Genomic DNA, 25,043 nt, shown 5'->3' on the forward strand with positions numbered 1-25,043 from the left:
AGCACGCGCCACCCAAGAATGGTTATAAAATGAGGTTCTCGCTTCATTTCCAGCGCACAATGGCCACCAAAATCTCCGGATACCAATCGGTTGGACTATTGTGTCTGGAGTATTTTTGAAGGCAAGGTTGGCACTAAAAAATACCAAAGTGTCGATAACCTCAAGCTAGCGTTTCGCCCGAAAAGTTCGAGTTCGGAAATGGGCAATATCGGTCCACTCCTTCTGGTACCCCACCCACAAAAAGTCGAAAAAAAATATATTACTGCACAGAAAGTGAAAGGATAATCCGATTTGCAAATCCTAATATTTCCATCTTTGCTAGGTCAGGTGCGAAAATGGACAACATCGGTCCACTGCATCAAGTACCTCCTCCACAAAGGGTCAACATTTTGAATAATTATAACTCTTTTAAAAAGTGATGTAAGAGTCCGATTGCCTTAAAATTTTACACATTCCCATATTTTTATTGACTTAAGGTCTAGTGTGAAGATGCAATGTATCGGATTTCATTCAGACTTGGTACATGTCAAAATTTTCATCAACAAAAGATCTTTTATGAATATGGTAGAGATCGGACCTTGGCTTCTGGTACCTCCCCTATAAATGGTTAAGATTCTGATTATAAAATCGTCGGGAATGGGGCAAAATACCGCTTAGCAACATTCGGGCAGCGTGTGACGGTTTCATTGGCCGGCCGTTTGAAGGCCATAATTCGTGCCAAAGGTGACCAATTCGAACAAATCTAAACTTTTTCTAAAATTTGATGATATTTCCGACATTTTTTTTGCTTTCATTCAAAAAATTTTAAAAAAATGTTGTAAAAATTATGTCGTTTGACTTTGTTGCCGTTTTTTTTATCTCACCCTGTATGTGCCTATGTATGTGTGCCGATACCGTGTGTCAACACAAGATAAGAAGATTTCGATTTCAAGTCAACCTAAAATACCACCCATGCCCCAACACACTCACTCACTCACTCACTCTCTCTCTCCTCCACATAGGATAATCATATTCCAAAATAATAATGGCAAATGACAAATGAGACAAACTCGCATATTCCAAGGAGTGGGGGGGGGGGGGGGTGATAATCACAGATATGAGCTCCTTCGTCATAAAATAAATGACCACAAAAGTGGTTATAAATTGAATTCAAGTGCTGTGGAATACTCGAAGAGATGTCGGATGGTTGCCTGCCTGTTGTCGACTTGATTACATGATATGAATATGAATTGAATTGTAACAAATGAATATTCAATTCAATGTTGACAGATGCAGATGTTCCCAGTATTTTGTTGTGGCGGAGAAAGTCGTTGTCCAGAGAGAGAAAGGGAGAGAGGGAGAGGTGGCAGAAAATCCTTAATCACATATTCGGTTATCAAGTCAAAATCAAGATAATATATTAATACCGTATAGCTTTCAATGGGGAAGCTTTTCGCATTCAATTAGGTTAAATGAAAACGACAGCGATGGGTGGAATTGTAGCAACAGGAAATTGTTAGAGAATATGTGCATAAATCCGTGAATATAAATTGAAAATTTACCTAAGAATGACAAAAGTTACTCGAATTTAGTTGGGGTTCAGAAGGGTTTATAAAAAGAGGGAGAGCGCAAAACTACAGGCTGAAATAAAAAAAAACTGCAACAAAGTCAAACGCCATAATTTTTGCATTTTTTGTTTAAATTTTATTGAATAAAAGCAAGAAATGTCGGAAATAGCATCAAATTTTAGAATAAGTTTAGATTTGTTCGAATTGGTCACCTTTGGCACGAATTATGGCCTTAAAACGGCCAATGAAACCTTCACACGCTGCCCGAATGCTGCTCTGCAGTATTTTGACCCATTCCCGGCGAAGCGCTTGTTTGAGGTGAACGAACACTTTGTTATTTTTTAGTGCCAACCTTGCTTTCCAAAATACTCCAGACACAATAGTCCAACGGATTGGTATCCGGAGATTTTGGTGGCCATTGTGCGCTGGAAATGAAGCGAGGAACCTTATTTTGTAACCATTCTTGGGTAGCTGAGTGCTGAGTGCGATGTTGCTGAGTCCTGTTGGAATGTCCAAGGACTGCGGCCAAAATGTTTGCGTGCCCAAGACTTTAATACGCCCTCCAGAATATTTTCGCGATAACATTCGCCATATATTCTGATGAAACGGTCAATTAGTACGAACGGAGAGCGACCATCGGCTGTTATGCCGAATATTATTTTCGCGATAATATTCGGCATTTAATCTAATGCCACGGTCGATTAATACAAGCGGAGAGCGACCATTGACTGTTGTGGCGGCCCACACCATCACCATGACCGGCGTTTGAGTGCTGGTGGTCAACTGAAGCTGCACATTTTCAGCTGACCTCTTTGGCAACGAAACACGATCATCGGAGAAAACCAATTTCGGCAGTTCGTCACTGTCGGCCAAGAGAAGCAACTTTTTAACTCTTTTGAGTCTATTTTCTTTCCGTGGCGGTGTAAGTTCTTGCACTTTTTGGAATTACAATGGCTTTACCCCGAGCTGTTTTTTCAAAATTTTGCCGAATGGAATATTGCGATATGTTCAGCTCACGAGCCATGTTTCGGCCACTGCGACGAGGATTTCGATCAAGTTGCTTCTTTGCTTTTCGAACCGTTTCTGCTGATGTTGCTGTTTTCTTCCGTCCACTTCCTTGACGTCGGGCTACGCTACCAGTATTACGGTAACGAGCGATGGTACGAGACACAAAAGATTTATTCACATTTAAATGCTGGAGTGACCTAACGATAGCCACTTGTGGTTTTCCAATCAAATATAAAGAAATCACACTATCGCGCTCGAATTCTGGAGGCCATCACGAGTAACTTTTTTTCTGGAAAACTCTCACCAAAATGCTTTTGTACGCTTGTAAACCATATAATGAGCTAAAATTATTAGTTCGATGTGTTACAAACGGAATGACGAACTTAATATACCCCCCATGGAGGATATAAAAAAGGGACTTTTTGAAAAGTCTTTTGTCTATATTTCAATGTGTTGGCCCAATTTATAGAAAAGTCGCCCTAATTCAGAGCCTTATCTCTTCCTATTCCCCTTTATCGAGAGGCATTATCTCCAGCATCCAACAACAAAAGTGAATTTATTTCCGAAACTAAAACACACATTGCCAATTATCCTCACCCATATTCGCATCGCATATCTTTGGAATTTGTTGTTTCTTTTTGGTTTTGTCTTCAACTTTTGTGTGCGGAAATCAAATAACCAAGACATATTGGCGACATAATGGCTGCAGCGAAAAAAGCCATGCTCCACACTCCCAGCCAAGTGAAAAAAAATATATTTACTTCGATATTGTCGAAAAGAATTTAACTGATTTCGCAACCTGCCAAATAACAAAAATTGAAAAAAATGTGTTGCGTGTTGTTTTCCTTCCACTTTAGACATTCAGACATCCTATAAATTTTCCAGATATCTGGGTCAATATTGGCTTAGCGAACGAGAAGACAATTGCAGTGGAAGCCACAACAAGTTAGGGGGGTTCGTAGCCCATAGCAGAGGAGGTGGATAGGAATTTAACTACCATCCGAATCAAAAAACAACAAAATTGCATACTTGGTCCGAAGCTAACTTCAAAATCGAAGAGAAAAACCTACAATTACTGATGTTGTTGCTGTTGCTTATTTTGGCAAATGTTTTCAAATGTTTGTCAGGATGTAATTGACTCAACCAGCCAACCAACCATAAAATCCAAACAATTCGATATAATGGCTTTGTATGAGTGTGTGTGTTGCAGATTATTTTATTATCACCAAAAATATGCAAATTTTTTATTGGTGTAGTAGTTGTTGTTGCTGTTAGGTTCTGCACTAAATTTTTGTGCTTAGCTTGCAGTTGAAGGAAGTACAATGTAGTTAGGGCTTAGTTGGGATATGCTTCGGAAAATTTTTTGTGCAATTTAGCGGGTTTTCTATTCAACATCAGCAGCAGCTGCAGTGGAGGCTCCAACTATGAATGGATGAATGGACTGGAGGGCCAACAACAACAAATTTGTAACAACAAAGTTTTGGTGAAGTGTTGATGCCATGTGCCCTGTTGTAGCCTGGCTGCCATTACAACTGCCTGTTGTTGCCTACCATTGATATCGTTGCTTGTGTTGTTGTTGTTGTTACTATTATTGTTGTATGTAAATACTACTATAATATTTATTATCACATCCCGGTACATTGCGACATACAGATACGTACATAATACGTAAATATGTAGAGTATATATTGGATGGGGTCGTAGAAATTGCGAGGCCGAGGGATTTGGTCATGAAATGTTATTAAGGCCACAAATCTGTATGTACAGGGTGAGATAGAAAAAACTGCAACAAAGTCAAACGCCATATTTTTAACATTTTTATACCCTCCACCTTAGAAAGGAGGGTATATTAAGTTTGTCATTCCGTTTGTAACGTCCTTAAATATTCGTCGAAGACCCCATAATGTATATATATTCATAATCAGCAGAAAATTCTAAGTCGATTTAACGATGTCGGTCTGTCCGTCAGTCTGTCTGTCTGTCTGTTGAAATCAGGATGGTTGGTATTGAAAATGAGATATATCGGTCCACGTTCTGGTATAGTCCCCATATAACGGAAACTCCCGATATTCGGTATTTTGATGATTTATGCCAAATTTTTTCACGGCTTTGTCTGGAAATTGGTATTTGTAGGTCATAAAGGGTCCCTGAGCGTGTGGCAAAACATTGCTTGTATAGGTCCACGTTTTGGTATAGCCCCCATATATTCGGTATTTTGATTATTTTTGCCACATTTTTTCAGGGATTTATCTAAAAATTTGTATTTGTTGGTCATAATGGGTTCCAGCCCCGGTAGCGAAACATTGCAAGTATGGGTCTACGATTTGGTATAGCCCCCATATAACGGAACCTCCCGATATTCGGTATTTTGACGATTTTTGTCACATTTTTCACGGATTTGTCTGAAAATTGGTATTTGTAGGTCAAAATGGGTCCTACTCCGAGCGCCGAAACATTGCATGTATGGGTCCACGATTTGGTATAGCCCCCATATTACGGTACCTCCCGATATACGGCATTTTAATGGCTTTTGCCACATTTCTTCTAATGTTTCCTTTACCCTAAGGTGGAGGGTATTAAAAGTTTGGCCCGGCCGAACATAATATATTTTTACTTGTTTTTTTTTTTTTAATTTTATTGATCGAAAGAAAAAAATCGGAAATCAAATTTTAGAATAAATTTAGATTTGTTCGAATTGGTCACCTTTGGCACGAATTATGGCCTTCAAACGGCCAGCCTATGAAACCGTCATACGCTGCCCCAATGTTGCTCCGCAGAATTTTGGTCCATTCCTGGGGAAACGCTCGCTTGAGGTGATCGACACTTTGGTATTTTTAGAGCCAACCTTGCTTTCCAAAATACTCCCGACACAATAGTCCAACGGATTGGATTTTGGTGGCCTATGTGCGCTAGGAATGAAGCGAGGAACCTCATTTTGCAACCATGCTTAGGTGGCGCGTGCAGAGTGCGAAGGTGCTGAGTCCTGTTGGATTGTTCAAGGTCTGGGGCCAAAATATTTGCGTGCCCAAGGCTTTAATACACCCTCCAGAATATTTTCGCGATAATATTTGTCATTTATCCTAATGTCACGGTCGTTTAATACGAGCGGAGAGCGAATTAGGGCTGTTATGGCAGCCCACACCATCACCATGGCCGGCGCTTGAGTTCTGATGCCAGGTGGTCAACCGAAGGTGCGTGCCCAAGGCTTTCATACACTCTCCAGAATATTTTCGCAATAATATTCGGCATTTATTCTGATGCCATCGACTGTTATGGTCGCCATGACACAATCACCATGGCCGGCGCTTGAGTTCTGGTGTCTGGTGGCCAACCGAAGGTGCACATTTTCAGCTGACCTCTTTGGCAAGTAAACACTATCATTTTGTTTTCTGGACAACGAATGTTTTCTCATCGGAGAAAACCAATTTCGGCAGTTCACCACTTTCGGCCAAGCGTTACTTCGCTTCAGCTCTTTTGAGTCTATTTTCTTTCTGTTGCGGAGTAAGTTCTTGCATTTTTTGGAATTTCAATGGCTTTACCCCGAGCTCATTTTTCAATATTTGCCGAATGGACTATTACGATATGTTCAGGTTACGAGCCATTTTTCGGCCATGACCACACGGGTTTCGATCAATTCGCTTCATTACATTTCGAACCATTTCTGCTGATGTTTTCTTCCGTCTAATTCCTTGACGAGCAGAGAGTGACCATCGACTGTTATGGCCGCCATGACACAATCACCCTGGCCGGCGCTTGAGTTCTGGTGTCTGGTGGCCAACCGTAGGTGCACATTTTCAGCTGACCTCTTTGGCAGGTAAACACGATTATTTTGTTTGCTGGACAACGAATGTTTTCTCATCGGAGAAAACCAAATTCGGCAGTTCACTACTTTCGGCCAAGCGTTGCTTCGCTTCAGTTCTTTTGAGTCTATTTTCTTTCTCTTGCGGTGTAAGTTCTTGCACTTTTTGGAATTTCAATTGTTTTACCCCGAGCTCATTTTGTCAATATTTGTCGAATAGGGAATATTGCGATATGTTTAACTCACGAGCCATTTTTCGGCCACTGCGATGCGGGTTTCGATCAAGTCGCTTCTTTACTTTTCGAACCATTTCGGCTGATGTTGCTGTTTTCTTCCGTTCACAACGTCCACGTCCTTGACGTCAAGCTACGCTACCAGTATCACGGTAACGAGCGAAGATTTATTCACATTTAAATGCTGGAGTGCTCTAACGATAGCCACTTGTGGTTTTCCAGCCGAATATACAGAAATCACACTATCACGATTCCTGAATTCCATCACGAATAACTTTTTTTCTGGAAAATTCTCGCCAAAATGCTTTTGTTCGCTTGTAAACAATATAATGAGCTGTAGCTGGAATAATTTTAAGAGCTGCCGGACGAGTGACTTAGAAATGACAGCAGTCTGAAGTTGGTTGCCGTTTTTTAATCTCACCCTGTATATCATTGTCCTTGTAGAATATATTAGATGGGGTCGAAGTAATCTGATGACAGATAGATTTGATTAGGGAATACTAAAAGGGCCCTATGTCTCTTAGGAATAATTTCCCAAAGATAACATCTAAGAAAAACAAAACAATTATGAGAAATCCGTAGTCGACCCCCTCTATTATCAAAGTATGCCAGTCTCATAAAATTCTGTTCACATTTTGTATTTATTGCATTTTGTGTGTTTGTTGTAACTGTAAGTGAAGTTTCGTTTCGTTTAGTTGATGGTGTTGCTGGGTCTCTGCTTTAGCTATTATGCTGTTGTTGTTGTTGTGGACTTGTATTATTGTAACATATGACCCATAAAAAGGTCAGCAGCTTTTTTATTTAAACAAAGTTTAAGTTAAGAGCAGCAGCAGCAATCAAAATCACACAAATAAAAATGAACAACAATGTACGACGTTCAGTTCAAGAAAAAAAAGTTCAGAAGAAGCAGAAACAGAACAAAAAGAAATGAAGAATGGGTGAAATAACCCGACAAGTAGTAGTTCCACACACACAAACACACTCACACATTCACCCTCAGCCATTGTCTCGAGCTGCTAATGATGGCTCAAAGAAAGGAAGTAAATCTGCAGAGAACTGCTCTAGCCCTGCAGTGATTTTTACTTTGATTTATGGTGTGCGAGTGTGCAACCGAGTGTGTGTTCGTTCGTGCCTGTGGTGTCGGATTTTTCGTTTTGAAAATTTTTGAAATTTCTATTAAAAGAGAACTAGAAAGCTGAGATTTAAGTGATTTAACGAAAAAAAAAGAAATTAAATGGTTTTGGCTTCGGGTTCAGAAGGGAATTTAATTCGCTTGGAAAATAATAAGGCAAAAGATTGAAGATCTACAAAAATATTTTCTGTAAAAAAGAATTAAGACCATGACATGGACTCTTATTCTATGAAAAACTGAAAAATATTTTCTTTATATTTTTTTTCATGAAGATATATTTAAATTTGCCTAGCCAAGACACAAACCAAGCGAATTTTTCCTCGAATACAGAAAGGGTTAATAACGAATAGAGAGAGAGAGAGAGAGAGAGTGAGAGGAAGGGAGTAAAAGGGAGAAGGAACTTAAGGCATTCCCAAAAAATATCACAAAAATTGTCGATAAATAAATATGACTCCCCAAGACTTTTAATTTGAGCTCAGCCTCGCAGTCGCATCAAAATCCTAGAAAATATTTAGAAAAAGTTGAAATCCCCTTAATTCCTCATTTCAAGAATTAAAAAAAATTAAAAATAACCACCTCGACCATTTGAAAGGAACTTGAAAACCCGGAAAAAGTTACAAACGGATCGACGAAGTTAATATACCCTTCATAGTATGGTTGAGAGTATAAAAAAAGGAAGTTAAAATGTATCAGTCGGGGTTGCCGGCAAATGTATACCTTTAGCCAATGTTCGATTATTTAAATATATTTTGACTTTTGTTATGAATATTTAAAATAGTTGACTCTCTATGGAGGAGGCTCCGAAGGAATGGGCAAATATTGTCCGTTTCGTATCGGACCTAAATAATCATAAATTCCATATTTACCTCAGGTTTCTGGTTGGGAGAAATATTTAGTTATAAAGAAACGCTGACTTGTTTCGCAAGTTATGACAGTTAAAAGTATTGAAAATTGTAACCCTTTGTGGGTGAGGTATCAGAAGGGGTTCACAGATATACATAATCTTCACAAAAGATCTTGCGTCAGCAAAAATGTTTGTGTGTGTGAAATTTGAAGAGAACCGGATGCGTATTTCGTTTTATTTTAACATTTTGTTTTTCAAAATCTTGAACCCGAAGTACCAGAAGAAATGGTCCGATCTCTATCATCTTTATAACAGATCTTGTGTTGATGGAAATGTTGAGATGAACCAAGTCTGAATGGAATCGGATGTTAATTTTGCGTTTTATGAGCTTTACGAATATTCAAAATTTTGACCCTTTGTGGGGGAGGTACCAGAAGGAGTGGACCAATATATCCCATTTTCGCAGCAGATCTTGGGTTTATAAAAATATTGGGTTGTGTGAAATTTGAAGACAATCGAACTCTTACATTTTATAAGAGTTGTAATTATTCAAAATGTTAACCCTTTGTAGAGGAGGTACTTGATGGAGTTAACCGATATTGTCCATTTTCGCACCTGACCTAGCAAATATTAGAATTTGCAAAGTTGGAGCAAAATTGGATTATCGTCAGTACAGAAAATATATATATTTAAAAAAAAAATTCGACCATTTGTGGGGGAGGTACCAGAAGGAGTAAACCGATATCTTCCATCTTCCCACAATACCATGTGTTAGTAGAAATAATGGGATGTGTGAAATATGAAGATAACCGGATGCTTATTTCGGATTTTATAATCGTTTTGGTTATTAAAAACCTTGACCCTTTGTGTGTGAGATACCAGAAGGAATGGTTCGATCCCTACCATTTTTATAACAGATCTTGTACTGATAGACATATTGATATGCGCCTGAAGTCTGAATGGAATCGGATGATAATTTCGCATTTCATGAGCTACGTGGATATTGAAAATAGTGGGAGTCACCAGAAGGGGGAGATGACAGTAGGAGTTGACCGACACATTCCATCTTCACACCAGACCTAGGGTTGATAAAAATATTGTAATGTGTGTAATTTGAAGACAATTGGACTATTGCATTACATTTTATAAGAGTTATAATTATTCCAAATTTTGACCCTTTTGGGGGAAGTACTTGATAGAGTGGGCCGATATTGTCCAGGTTCGAAGCTAACGTAGCACTGATGGAAATATTCGGATTTGCAAAGTTGGAGCAAAATCGGATTATTGCTTATTTTTCTGTGCAGATTTATTTATTTATTTTTTTTTTTTTTTTTTTTGAAATTTTGACCTTTTGTGGGGGAGGTACCAGAACGAGTGGACCAATATATCCCATTTTCGCAGCAGATCTTGGGTTTATAAAAATATTGGGATGTGTGAAATTTGAAGACAATCGGACTCTTACATAACATTTTCTAAGAGTTGTAATTATTCAAATTTTGAACCCTTTGTAGAGGAGGTACTTGATGGAGTTAACCGATATTGTCCATTTTCGCAGCTGACGTAGCGCTAATGAAAATATTAGGATTTGCAAAGTTTGAGCTAATTCGGGTTATCCTATCTCTTTCTGTGCAGCAAAACATTTTTTTTTTTTTTGTTTTTCGACTTTTTGTGGGGTACGTACCAGAAGAAGTGGGCCGATATTGCTCAACTCCGAACTCGATCTAAGTTTGATAATAATATTGCTATTTACTAAGTTTGGACCAAATCGGGTACTCCTTTAGAGAGTTATCGTGTGCACCAGCCAGCAAGACAGACGAGATGGACGAACATCGCTAGATCGACTCCAAATACCCTGAAACAGATTTGGTCCAAAGAGGCCTGTGGTCTGAAACCGTGTTTTTCAATGAGGCACGTTTTGGCCATATCAAATTATATGTACCCTCTCTAGCAACACGATTTTTTAAAGGGCTTTTGTCGATAGAAGCCCTGTAGTAAAAGCCGTTTGTCCAATTTTCCAAAGATTTTGTCTCTGGAAGAATTTGTAAAAATTATTCTCATTTTGAAGGGCCTGCTGGGCATAAAAGTTACGTTTTTGTGAGAATAAAAAAACGTTTAAGAGGTTCTCTATCTAAAAAAGATCTTTCGGAAGAATTCGAATTTCACGAATCTTTGTCAAGGCAATATAACTTTGCATTTTGAATAAAATATTAATTTTCTATAAAAATTTAATATTAACGAAAGAAGCTTTGCATGAGCTAAGCATAACTTCCGAACGAAATCATAGACAAGTTGTGAATAAATTTAGATAATTAAAAAAAAAACTTACCTCGATTTTGATTGAATTTATGACGTTATTCCATTATCTGTTTTCTGAAAATAATAAAAAAAATCGAAGGTTAATTAGATGATGAAAATATATAATTCTCAGATCAAATATTTTAAAAAATGTTGTTAATGATAAAAAAAATATTTTTTAAAAATTAGAAAAAAAAGTATTCCTTAAAATGGAGACAATTCGGGTTATAAGTTTTGAAAATTTAAGGCTGGAAGGTATAATTTTAGTCCAATACCTTGCAAATTTAAAACCAAGACAATCCCTATTTTTAGAGGCGATTCTATTTTGGAGAGACAAATCGTACCCCCCAACAATCTAAAAACATTTTTAATACCAGCTAATAATTTACCAAAAAAAAAATTTTTTTGCCATGGCCCCTACCCCTTTACTTCTCTCCCTCCCGGATAACTCCATTTCCTTTAGACGATCATTAGGCAAATCTCCGTTTAGCTGCCGCTGCAGCAGCTCTCTCCCAAACTCCCATCTAATTACATTGGCCCCTCGAGCATCTTCATCCTGCCGCCTAGTCCTGGTCCCTAAATAGTTCATAAAAATGCCATGCCCAACTGAAAAGGGAGTTTCATTTGGGGGAATTTTTAATGCCATGAAATTATTCAATGATTCATTTAGTTTTACTCCAGCCTCTCCCAACTCCCTACCCGACCTTCCTCCCATTTTGGAATAAGACAAATCATTGTTATGGCCTCCTCTTTGCCCTGGACTCCAGTGTGAGTTGTGCGGAAATAATTTCCTTTTTTGTAAGGAAACGTGTAGAAATGTCTAAATCTGAATGGTGGCAGATTTTTTGTTCATTGTTCACCCTTCTCCACAATGGAAGCGATTTTTACAAGGAGGGGATCCTCCTATGAGTAAATCGTAAAGTGTTTATACATTCTCCGCCGTCTTCTGCTTCTTTTCCTACTTCTGTGGCCATTGCAGCCAGCGAATAAAATTGAAGGAAGAATAATTTTTAATTTTTCACGCCATAACGTCTGGCGTTGCGCATAATTTAATAAAAACAAATTTCCATTTACAACAGCAGGCAGGAGGATGAAGAAGCATGGAAGGAGGGAGGGGGAAGGGGGAGGGAGTAATAATTCACAATAATCCCAACTGCATTCGGCAACAACATTAACATTAGCCCGAATGGAACAGCTTGAGGATGATGATGACGATGTTGTGCAGAAGCAAGAGCAGAAGGGGAGCTTAGCAAGTTATGGCCCAAGCCATTCCGCAATGTTAATTCCAAATATGCTGATGAATTGTGTGGATGAAAATGGAAAACTAGCTGCTACACATCACAGCGCCGCATGGAATTACAGAAACTATTCGTTGTCGTTTGACAATGGCATCGCCAGAAATTCATCAGCAACGTCATTACAGCTCAGCTAGAGAAGCTATCGTCCGCATAATTAAAATGCTATGCCTATGCCTCTGGAATTATTAATTTCTGGATGTTAATGTCTAGGGCAATGGGAGTACGTGTTGCTGTTGTTGTAGTCGTTGTTGTTTTGCGGTGATCCACCTAGCCCTTTTTAATAATCCACGCCAAAAGTGTCTTTTAAGTGTTGGAACGTGCCTCAATAATGCCTCCAAAAGAATATTTCATTCATTCATTCATTTATTCGTTCTTCCTCTTCCTTCACAATTCCCCTTCAAATCCCCCGCCAATGATTATAATTTCGAGCCATTTATGAGTTTTTCCAATTATCTCGCCACCGCCTCAAAACCCATAAAAGCATTGACAAGCTAAGCCATAAAATAAGTCCGGCTTGTAAAAATTATTAATAATCCCAATTCCGCTGAGAGGTGTTGAAGTTTTACTATCTTTGATTTGGTGTTGTTGTTTTTTGCTTTTATTTGTTAATAAAAAAATCTTTTAATAATAAATTAATTACCAGTTTAACCTTCAGCCAGTCGCTGTTTTTTTGGGCTTTTGTGTGGCTGTTCGCATTGTTGTCTTTTCATCACCGAACAAAAAAAACTGTATCTTTTATTAATTTCTTCTCTCCAAAAAGATTGCGGATTGCCATAAACAAAAAGTATTTAAAACTAGTTTCATTTTTTTTAATGGCGAGGTATAAACAGTGTCTCGCAAGGGTCAAAAGTTCATTGGGGTTGAGAAAATATACTTAGACTTGATAAAAAAAAATTCTCAAATATTTCAAAAAAATCATTTTCCAAAAAAAAGTTCTCCAAAAGGATATGACCTTGGGCATCCAATTTCAAATATGGGAAAACTAAGATCTCATTCCAAAAACACGAAGACTTATAGAGCATCAAGCAAGAAGGATCTTAGTTATTTGATCTCCCGATCGTTCAACTGTTTCAAAAAAAAACTCTCATCGAAAAAGCTGGAAGAACATGGAACTTTATACCCCCGGTTGCAGGGTATTTAGCTATTTGTCCGGTTATATCGAGAAGAAGAACAAGGTTCCTTCTTACGATCACGGTAGGCATACCACTGCAGTATCTAATGTTTGACCTCAACCACAACCAATCCTAACACCAAAGCGAACCATAGAGCATCAAGCATTAGGATTGTAAGGCGGATTGACAGCAGACATTGACATAAACAGGGGTTGACCCCTCTTTAAACCTCAATAATTAAGAGAGGATCGCTTTTTTCAAAATTGGACATCAAAACAATGTCGAACAGGATTTTTACAAAAAAAACCAAAAAAGGACTCTCTCAAATTTCAGAAACACAATTGAAAGAACCTCTACAAAGTCAATGTCTTTCGAATAGTTTCCTATGGACAAAATGACATTCAAGGAATTCCTAACAAGGATCTGCAATAGAAAAGCGATATTTTATAAAGTCTCCTAAAAGCCTTTAGTGTGATTTCTTTATATTTGGCTGGAAAAACAAAAGTTGCGATCGTTAAAGCACTCCAGCAATAAAATGTGAATAAATCTTTTGTGGCTCGTACCATGGCGTGTTACCGTGATACTGGTAGCATAGCCAGAGGTCAAGTAAGTGGACGTAAAGAAAACAGCAACATCATCAGAAATGGTTCGAAAAGTAAAGAAGCGATTTGATCGAAACCTGCGTCACAGTGACCGAAAAATGGCTCGTGTTGAGCTGAACATATCGCAATATTCCATTCGGCAAATATTGAAAAATGAGCTCGGGATAAAGCCATTGAAATTCCAAAAAGCGCAAGAACTTACACCGCAACAGAAAAAAATAGACTCAAAAGAGCTAAAGAGTTGCTTCGCTTGGCTTGGAAGTGGCGAACTGTCGAATTTGGTTTTCTCCGATGAGAAAATATTCGTTGTCCAGAAGTTTGTTCGTTGTCCAGCAAACAAAATGATCGTGTTTATTAGCCAAAGAGGTCAGCTGAAAATTTGCACTTTCGGTTGGCCACCAGAACTCATGCGCCGGCCATGGTGATGGTGTGGGCCGGCATAAAAGCCGATGGTCGCTCTCCGCTCGTATTAATCGACCGTGGGTGGCATCAGAATAAATGCCGAATATTATTGCGAAAATATTCTGGAGGGTGTTTTAAAGCCTTGGGCACACAAGCATTTTGGCCGCAGACCTGAAGATTCCAACAGGACTCAGCACCACCGCATTCAGCACGCGCAACCCAAGAATAATTACAAAATGAGATTCCTCGTTTCATTTCCAGCGCACAATGTCCACTAAAATCTCCGGATACCAATCCGTTGGACTATTGTGTTTGTGGAGTATTTTGAAAAGCAAGGTTGGCACTAAAAAATACCAAAGTGTCGATCACCTCAAACAAGCGCTTCGCAGGGAATGGACCAAAATTCTGCAAAACAACATTCGGGCAACGTGTGATGGTTTCATTGACCGGCCGTTTGAAGGCCATAATTCGTGCCAAAGGTGACCAATTCGACCAAATCTAAACTTATTCTAAAGTTGGATGCTATTTCCGATTTCTTTTTTTTGCATTCATTCAATAAAATTAAAAAAATGTAGAAATTATGGCGTTAGACGTTGTTACCACAATTATCCCCTTGTGAAAAATCGGTTTATGTCTTCGCTATAGTTTGCCTATTCTCCGAAGGAAGCATTTTATTTTAAAGAGTGACCTATCCAGACACCTATGACACATTGTATTCCATAGAAGAGTCCACGGGTTTTCAATTCCAATTTCAAGGGGATTTTTACTTTTCCTCTTCCTAATATAAAAATTCAAAGACCTATTATTTCAAGATCCAATGAGGAGCCTGAAAAATATCATAAGCCCCATGTCAGCCCCAAATATTTCATTTTCTAAATACTGTTCATTTCCTCTGCTAATCTTTGCTGAATATATAACCCTCCCAAACACTGTGTCAAGCAATGCAAAAAAAGTCACCTTTACGTCTCCAAAACAAAATATCCAAATCATATGTGAGTACACGAGCAACAACAACTACAACAACAACAACAACAATAAAAATGATTTTTAATTTTCATAGCCAATTCTTTTTCAGCTCCATCATCAACATTTTTTAGCCATTTTAGTTTTTGGTGTTTGTCTCTTTCAATTTGGCAAAACGTGATTAAGTGCTGATTTAAAATCACACCGAGCAGAAACGACCGAAAAAAAAAACAAGCAGAACCTGTCTTCCACAAGCAGTCGGAGTCGAGGAGAGGCATGTGCTACACAAACGAGGGAGCGAGCGAGCGAGCATAGCCCAACCAAAAACCAATCAACATTGTTTGCGACCCGCACAGCCGGCTGTCTGACTGTCTGTTGCTCTTTGGGTCTGGGAACAGCGAACATGTGTGACAAAATCGATGTTGCTGCCTGCCTTCTTCGGCAAACAAATCTGGCCGCATCGAGTCAAACAAAAAAAAATGTTAATTTCCGTCAAATATTAATCCTCCTCTCCATTGAGCGTTGATGACGCTGACGGGTACGGCGGCAGCTCAAAAACGAAATACAAATCAAAGCCGGTAATGTTAAGTGTTTGATGATTGAATTCGCCTCGATCATCATTTGAAGTTCCATAGATGTCAGATGTCTATGCGTTCGTTCATTGGTTTCGGTTTTTTCTGCAAAATATTTAATAATTCGTAGCGACTATTGAACTCTCCGCGCTTAGCTAAAGGCCTTGTCTTTTTATTTTCGTTGAACCCCCTCGTAAAAGAACAATAAAGCGAAAAATTATCAAAAAGGCATCGATCAATTCACGGTATAAAATAAGACATCAAGGTTTTGTGTTTTTTTTTATATCGAGGATCATTAGGGGGCTTTATGTGGTCTTCTGCATAAATTACACTGAAAGAGAATAGGCGGGGGAGTTAAGAGAGGTTTTTAGAGAGAGAGAGAGAGAGGGAGAGAGAGACAGAAATGTATAACGGAAGAGGGACAACAGTTTATAAATACTCTCTGCTCCTTTGAGGACCATAAAGCCTCCTTTGAGGGAGCCTAAAAAGGCTAATTTGCGGCAGCCTATAAAAGCTCCTTGAGGGAATCTATAAAGCCTCTTTGAGGCAAACTATACAGGCTCCTTTAAAGGAGCCAAAAAAACCTCATTTAAAAGGTTCCTTTAAGGGAGACCTCAAAGGTTCCTCCGAGGGAACCTACAAAGGCCCCTCTGAGGGAGCCTATAAAGTTTCCCTCGATGGAGCCTATAGAGGCTCCTTTAACGGAGCCTATAGAGGCTCCTTTAACGGAGCCTATAAAGGCTTCTTTAACGGAGCCTATAAAGGCTCCTTTAACGGAGCCTATAATGGCTCCTTTAACGGAGCCTATAAAGGCTCCTTTGACGGAGCCTATAAAGGCTCCTTTAACGGAGCCTATAAAGGCTCCTTTAACGGAGCCTATAAAGGCTCCTTTAACGGAGCCTATAAAGGCTCCTTTAACGGAGCCTATAAAGGCTCCTTTGGTGGAGCTTAAAAAGGCTCCTTTGACGGAGCTAAAAAGGCTCCTTTGACGGAGCTTAAAAAGGCTCCTTTGATGGAGCCTATAAAGGCTCCTTTGACGGAGCCTGTAAAGGCTCCTTTGACGGTGCCTATAAAGGCTCCTTTGATGGAGCCTATAAAGGCTCCTTTGATGGAGCCTATAAAGGCTCCTTTGATGGAGCCTATAAAGGCTCCTTTGATGGAGCCTATAAAGGCTCCTTTGAGGGAGCCTGTCTTTGGGGACTCTTCCAAAGAAGTCTTTGGAGACTTCTCTAAAGGAGTCTTTGGAGACTCCTCTAAAGGAGTCATTGGAGACTCCTCTAAAGGAGTCTTTAGAGACTCCTCTAAAGGAGTCTTTAGAGAGACTCCTCTAAAGGAGTCTTTAGAGACTCCTCTAAAGGAGTCTTTAGAGAGACTCCTCTAAAGGAGTCTTTAGAGACTCCTCTAAAGGAGTCTTTAGAGACTCCTCTAAAGGAGTCTTTAGAGAGACTTCTCTAAAGGAGTCTTTAGAGAGACTCCTCTAAAGTAGTCTTTAGAGACTCCTCTAAAGGAGTCTTTAGAGACTCCTCTGAAGGAGTCTTTAGAGACTCCTCTAAAGGAGTCTTTAAGGACTCCTCTAAAAGAGTCTTTAAGGACTCCTCTAAAAGAGTCTTTAGAGACTCTTCTCAAGGGGTCTTTAGAGACTCCTCTCAAGGAGTCTTCAGGAGCTCCTCTAAAGGGGTCTTTAGAGGCTCCTCTAAATGAGTCTCAAGAGGCTCCCCTATAGGAGTCTTTGGAGACAACTCTAAAGGAGTCTTCAGAGGCTCTTCTAAAGGAGTCTTTAGATAATCCTCCAAAGGAGTCTTTAGGGACTCCTCTAAAGGCGATTTTAGAGAAGGATCTTTGGAGACTCCTCTAAAGGAGTCTTTGGAGATCCCTCTAAAGGAGTTTTTAGAGACTCATCTAAAGGAGTCTTTAGAGACTCCTCTAAAGGAGTATTTAGAGTTCCCTCGAAAGGTGTTTTTAAAGACTCCTCTAAACGAGTCTTTAGAGACTCCTCGGAAGGTGTCTTTAGAAACTCCTTTAAAGGAGTCCTTGGAGACTTCTCTAAAGGAGTCCTTAGAGGTTCCTCTTACGGAGTCCTTGGAGACCCCTCTAAAGATGTCTTTGGAGACTCCTCTCTTTGCAGACTCATCTAAATAAGTCGTTGGAGACTCTTCTAAAGGAGTCTTTAGAGACTAATCTAAAAGGAGGGTTTTAGGGAGCCTATAAAGCCTGCTTTCAGGGAACCTATAAAGACTCCTTTGAGGGAATCTATAAAGATTAATTTGAGGGAACCTATATACAATTTTTTCCTCAGTGTACATTATGTTTTTAAAAACGTTTTTTTTTTTTTTGCCAAGACATGACAACAAAAATTATAAATCAAGCATGCAAGTAGGTTTTTGACCGCTTCGCTTTTCCATCAGCCACAAAAAAGAACTACACGTTTCAACTGATGTGGCCCCAAAAACGAATTGAACTCAATACCAAAAAAAATACAAAATAAAAAGAAATGAAAAAAAAAAAAATGCTGAAGTACTCATGATTATGTTATTATTGAAATGTGTTAATGTAGGCCGAAAATTGGTTGGATAAATTTCATAAAGCCAGAGCTGCTGCTGCTGCTGCCTCCGTTGTTGCGGGTTATTATCATCGCTAAGCCCACAAGCAAAAACACAATAACCCATTAAAAAATTGCTGAATTCATGTTGTAAGAATTAAGCAGCAAAAAATCGGACTCCCCTGCCAAAGTAATTGGCCTCCAAGACCTTTTATGGTTGGCCTACTAACAAATGAAACGAAAATGAGATGAAACTGCAGAAAAATTGGCCAAACACACAGTTACTGCTACCAAAACGACACGTTTCAGAAACTGAAAACTAAACTAAAAATTTGTTTCCTTGAATTAAAAAACGAACGCCAAACGAGTTTCGAGTCTTAGAGCCACAAGCTCTGTTTGGCAAAACATTTTTATATTTCCGCTATTCTTTGGGGCCATATTTATCTATTGAAATGTTGCTCCAGTTCTTTGTGACTAAGGCGGCCAGTTAGGTTGTCTTTGTCAAGAAAAGAACTTGTGTCTCTTTTGTCAGAGTTTCTGTTTTCTTTATTGACTTGGTTCTTGCCTAAGTAGTTATGACGGAATGACTGCCCGACTGAATAGTGGAAAACCAGGTTATGTTTGTTTTGAAGTTCTTTCAGACAACCTCCACAACCACTCTCACACTCACACATTGGTGTTAAGTAAAGTTGTCAGGTGCAGTTTATAACAAACAACCTGAAACAACAATAGATTACCGCACAACAATGTTAAGATCGCCGTGTAATTGTAACCCACTTCCGTTCAATGTTCGATGGTGTAAAGCATGTAAAGCCGAAAGAATTACAGATATGGTGTCAGAAGTTGATGGGAAGGCAAATAAAATTAGGCTCCCAGGCATGCAACTGTACTCATGAAGAGGGGGGCATGGATCCTAAGCAATGGGAGGATAGGTGCCCATGGAAGTTACGTTAAAATGTCTAAAAGGACCGAAACTCCGAAGAAAAATTCACGGGGTTTTTGCAGGGAGTCTACAGAGACTCCTTGAATGGAGTTTATAGAGACTCCTTGAGGGGGTCCTAGAGACTCTTTCAGGGGGTCTATAGCGACTCCTTCAGGGGAGTCTATAGAGACTCCTTCAGGGGAGTCTATAGAGACTCCTTCAGGGGAGTCTATAGAGACTGCTTTAGGAGAGTTTATAGAGACTCCTTCAGGGGAGTCTATAGAGACTCCTTCAGGGGAGTCTATAGAGACTCCTTCAGGGGAGTATATAGAGACTCCTTCAAGGGAGTCTACAGAGACTCATTGATAGGAGTCTATAGAGACTCCTTCATAGGAGTTTATAGAGACTCCTTCAGGGGAGTCTATAGAGACTCCTTTAGGGGAGTCTATAGAGACTCCTTCAGGGGAGTCTATAGAGACTCCTTCAGGGGAGTCTATAGAGACTCCTTCAGGGGAGTCTATAGAGGCTCCTTCAGGGGAGTCTATAGAGACTCCTTTTGGGAAGTCTATAGAGACTTCTTCAGGGGAGTCTATAGAGACTTCTTCAGGGGAGTCTATAGAGACTTCTTCAGGGGAATCTCTAAAGACTCCTTCAGAGAAGCCTCTAAAGATCTCATTCAAAGGCGCCTCTAAAGACTCCTTTAGAGGAGCCTCTAAAGACTCCTTTAGAGGAGCCTATAAAGACTCCTTTAGAGGAGCCTCTAAAGACTCCTTTAGAGGAGAAGTCTCTCTAAAGACTCCTTTAGAGGAGTCTCTCTATAGAATCCTTTAGAGGTGTCTCTCTATAGAATCCTTTAGAGGAGTCTCTCTTCAGAATCCTTTAGAGAAGTTTCTCTACAGACTCCGTTAGAGGAGTATCTCTACTGACTCCTTTAGAGGAGTCTCTCTAAGGACTCCTTTAGAAGAGTCTCTCTAAAGACTCCTTTAGAGGAGTCTCACTAAAGACTCCTTCAGAAGAGTCTCTCTAAAGACTCTTTTAGGAAGTCTCTCTGAAGACTCCTTTAGAGAAATCTCTCTACAAACTCCTTTAGAGGAGTCTCTCTAAAGACTCCTTTAGATGAGTCTCTCTAAAGACTCCTTTACAGGAGTCTTTCTAAAGACTCCTTTCGGGGAGTCTCTCTAAAGACTTCATTAAAGGAGTCTCGAAACACTTTTTTCGAGGAGCCTCGAAAGACCCTCTAGAAGAGCCTTTAAAGACTCCTTAAGGAGTCCTTTTGTGCTTCCATAAAAAACTTAGCTATTAAATTCAAGACCCGAAACCTTCTAAGCACCCTAGTACATGCTTAGAGCCACTCAATAATTTAAACAAAATTACCCCATTTTCGCTGGGTGCCACAACCGTGTTTATAGCAGAAACAACTACAACAACGACGACGACGACAAACTAAAATTTTAATTAAACCTATTGTCATAGTTGTTGTTGCTGTTGTTGTCCTAAGCAGCTATAAAAACACATGTTAGTTAGTAAACAATTCAAATTTATGTTAAGGTCTCTTGCCAAAGCGCTTTCATTTTGGTTTGGTGTTTAGGCCTTATTCTTCTTCTTCTGCTTCTTCTGCGGCCCATTCTCCTCCTCCTCCACCTCCACCACCCAAACTGACAGACATAAAAGCCAAGTTTTCATCATAAATGACATGTAAGCACTTGTGTTGTTATTTACTTTATCAATTACACCCTCATAGTGGTCTCACTCTCCTCCCCCACCCTCATAGGCCACTAAATGGTCGCCTTTTAAAATAGCCTTACAAATATGGTTAACAAACATTTATGGCTCAAACGAATTTACTATTTTAAGCCATACGGCGAACAACAACAACAACGACGACGAACGCCAACTGCTCTATTGTTCTTTATGGTCTATTGGCGTAATTAATAAAAATTGTATTACTTAGTTAACGAACTATGTAGCTAACAAACGACCGCATCGGTTACAACATCGAACAGCGCCATTAGCAGTGTCAACCCCATCTGAAATGGTTTTCGGTTTTTTGTTTGGGAATCAGGCCCGGAGGGTCATTGAGAAGGGATCTGTGAATACCTTTCATAATTGGGAGGGCTTTTATGAATTCATTAGCTATGGTTTCATGTAAGTTGTAATGGCTATGTGTGAGTGTGTGTACGTGTGTGTGTGGGAGGAGGGCAAGCTAAGCTTCTTGTATCTAATTTCATAATTATGTAAACTCTGTTTAGTGGCCTACAAGAAATATTGAAGCTGCGTAATTTATGCAGTGTTAATTTCCGTATGAATGTTTAAAATATTAATTAGGGCGTTCGGAAATTTTGATAAATTGCTGTTGTCATTTTTGTAACGAAATTTTACAATAATGTAGTAATATATTTGAGGTATGAACGTAGTAGATTTATTCGATTATTCCTAAATGAGTTGATTTTTTTCGTAGGACTTTTAATTAATTTATGCCGAAGGTTTTTAAAATAATACCCTAATGTCCCCCCAAAAGGCCATTTTTTAAATAAGGTTTCTAAGGAGAATTCTAAGGGCCTTCCAGAAATATAAACGTATACTTATAGAGAGATTTTCTGAAGAACACTCAGAGATATAAACGTGGATTTGAGAAGATGTTCTGAGTACCTCTCAGAGTTAGAGACATGGAATTAAGAAAAAAAATTTGAGTAGCTTTTAAAATTTATAAACATGGATTTTTAAACAGATCTCCTGATGGATTCCCTGAGGGCCATAAATATGGATTTTTTAAATATTTTTCGAGAAAAAATATCGAAGAAGCTGTAAACCAGTATTTTTAAACAGATTTGCCAAAGAGCTTTCGAAGCTGTAAATATGGATTTTTAAACAGAATGTCTAAGGAGCTTTCAAAGCTATAAATAGGAAATTTTCAAAAGATTTTCTGAGGAGCTTTTGAAGACATAATTGAGTATTTTTAAACAAACTTTCAGAGGATCTTTCAAAGCTATAAACGTGAATTTTCGAACAGATTTTCTAAGCAGTTTTAAAAGCTATAAACATGGATTTGTAAACTGATTTTCTGAGGAGCTTTTGATGGATTTTTAGAAATGAGGTTTCCACGTGTTTTTATAACAGATTTTCTGATAAGCTTTTAAACCCATGAACATGGTTTTTGTAGCAATTTTTCTAAGAAATTTCCTGATTTTTTTAACAGTTGTTCCGTTCGTGTGACTGAGCTTCAACAATTTGTTTAATTGACTTTCAAAACTATATATGTTTTCTGAAGAGCCTCCACAGCTTGAAACGGCGATTTTAAACAGAATGTCTTCGGAGCTTTAAGAATTATAAACGAGCATTTAAAAACGATAGCTTTTAAAGTTATAATTGAGGATTTTTAAACTAATTTTCAAAGGAGCTTTCAAAGCTGTATACGTGGAAGTTCGAACAGATTTTCTGAGCAGTTTTTAATGCTGTAAAAGTGGATTTGTAAACAGATTTTCTGAGGAGCTTTCATAAATTGTTAGAAATAATTTCTAGGTTTTCGGAGGGTTCCTCGCGATTTTTAACAGATTTTCTAATAATATAACAGTTTTTGTAACAATTTTTCTGAGGAATCCCCTGAGCTATAAACGAGTCAAAAGTTTCTGAAGACTTTTCAAAGCTACGAACTTGTTTTTTACAGTTGTTCTGTTTATTTAACTGAGCTACTACAAGTTGTTTAATGAGCTTGCAAAAACTTTACACGTTTTCTGAAGAACCTAAAAAGCTACAGAGGTAGATTTTTAAACAGAATATCTAAGGAGCTTTCAAAGCTTTAAATGAGAATTTTTAAAAAGATTTTCGGAGGGGCTTTAAAAGCTATAATCGAGAATTTTTAAAATGATTTTCAGAGGAGCCTTCAAAGCTTTAAACGTGGATTTTTGAACTGATTTCCTAAGCAGCTTTTAAATTAAAAAACTTGGGTTGGAAAACAGATTTTCTGAGGAGCTTTTATGGATTTTTAGAAATGATTTCTAGGTTTTCTGAGGTTTCCACGTGGATTTTTTACGAGATTTTATCTTGACCTTTCAAAACTATAAACTTGGCTTTTAACAGTTTTCGTCCGAGAAACGTGAATTTGTAGCCAGATTTTTTCGAGGACTTTTGAGAAAAACTTTCTGAGAGATTTTTAACAGTTTTTTCCTCTGATTTCCCTAAGCTACTTTTTTTGTGATAAGCTTTCGAAGCTATACACATTTTCTGAGGTTTCTCCAAAGCTACAAACGTGGTTTTTTAAAGAGATTTCCTGAAAGGTAAGGTTATGAGAGCCTCTAAAGACTCATTTAGAGGAGCCTCTGTAGACTCCTTTAGGGAAGCCTCTAAAGACTCCTTTAGGGGAGCCTCTGAAGATTCCTTTAAAGGAGCCTCCTAAATTTTTAATAGTTTTTTTCACTGATTTCCCGGAGTTTTTTTGATTTGATAAGCTCTAAGGAGTCTCCAAAGCTACAGCCTGGATTTTAAGAAAGAATTTCTGAGGAATTCACTGATCAAAAATTTCAACAGACCATCGGAGGAATTTTTGCTATTGAATTTTTAGAAAGATGTTCTGCGGATTTCTATGTAAGAAATGTTCTGAAGAACCATCATACCTGCCACATTTGGTTTTCTCCGATGAGAAAACATTCGTTGTCCAGCAGTTTGTTCGTTGTCCAGCAAACAAAATGATCGTGTTTACTTGCCAAAGAGGTCAGCTGATATTGTTCATCTTCGGTTGGCCACCTAACACCAGAACTCAAGCGTCGGCCATGGTGATGGTGTGGGCCACCATAACAGCCGATGGTCGCTTCCCGCCCATTTTAATCGACCGTGGCATCAGAATGAATGCCGAATATTATTGCGAAAATATTCTGGAGGGTTAAATACTTGGGCACGCAAACATTTTGGCCGCACACCATGGACATTCCTACAGGACTCAGCACTATCGCACTCAGCACGCGCCACCCAAAAATGGTTACAAAATGAGGTTCCTCGCTTCATGTCCAGCGGACAATGACCACATATTCTGAAATTTGATGCAAATTCCGACATTTTTTGCTTTCATTCAATAAAATTGAAAAAAAAAATGTAAAAATTATGGCGTTTGACTTTGTTGTAGTTTTTCTTATCTCACCCTGTGGAAACCCCTCTTCTCTCCCTTAGGAAATTTTCTTGCAATGTCATGTGGAGTTAAAAATCGCCTGACAAATCGCAGGATTTTTTTTAATTAAACAGTAATTGAAACCTCACGTGCCTTATCTAGAATGTGTGGTACATCTCCTTGGCAAGACATTTCAAGAGCTGCGCAGGGAGTGCCCTGTGCCATGTTTGTGACCATGATTTAAAAGTTTAACAATTTTCCACCTCTTTTTTTCCACGAAAATTCACATGCAACCACGACTTAAATCCAGACAACAATTTAAGCTTTTCCAAAAAAAAAAAAAAAAAAAAAAACAGAGGAGATACCTTAAAAATGCCGAACAAAAAAAACAAACAATCGTTTAGCAGGCAAACATTAACTTTTCGTTGTTATTTTTTTTTTTTGCTCTTGGAAATATCCGACAACAACATTTGAAATGTTGAAACATCAACACCGGATACCACTTCGAAAAAAAGGCAACTACAATAACAACAGCCAACGCCAACACACAAAGGAAACCATCAAATGGATTAACCTCTGCAGAGGAGACGGGACAATGATTTGTTGTTTTTTATTTTTTTCGTTCTCGTTTTCAAAACCTCGGATTGGAGTTTAGTTGAGATTAGTTATTTTAGAGT

General features: G+C 38.7%; 1 protein-coding gene across 1 annotated transcript in view; it reads right to left on the reverse strand.

Annotated features, from left to right (window-relative positions):
* Positions 1-25,043, reverse strand: part of LOC101893958 (uncharacterized) — a 262,614-nt gene that overhangs the window by 201,214 nt on the left and 36,357 nt on the right. Inside the window, exon 2 of the mRNA XM_020036679.2 lies at positions 10,890-10,933. The gene's annotated coding sequence lies outside the window, so the exon portion shown is untranslated. The remainder of the gene's footprint in view (positions 1-10,889; positions 10,934-25,043) is intronic.

This window comes from Musca domestica, unplaced genomic scaffold (genome assembly GCF_030504385.1).
Source record: "Musca domestica strain aabys unplaced genomic scaffold, Musca_domestica.polishedcontigs.V.1.1 8, whole genome shotgun sequence".
Lineage (NCBI taxonomy): Eukaryota > Metazoa > Arthropoda > Insecta > Diptera > Muscidae > Musca > Musca domestica.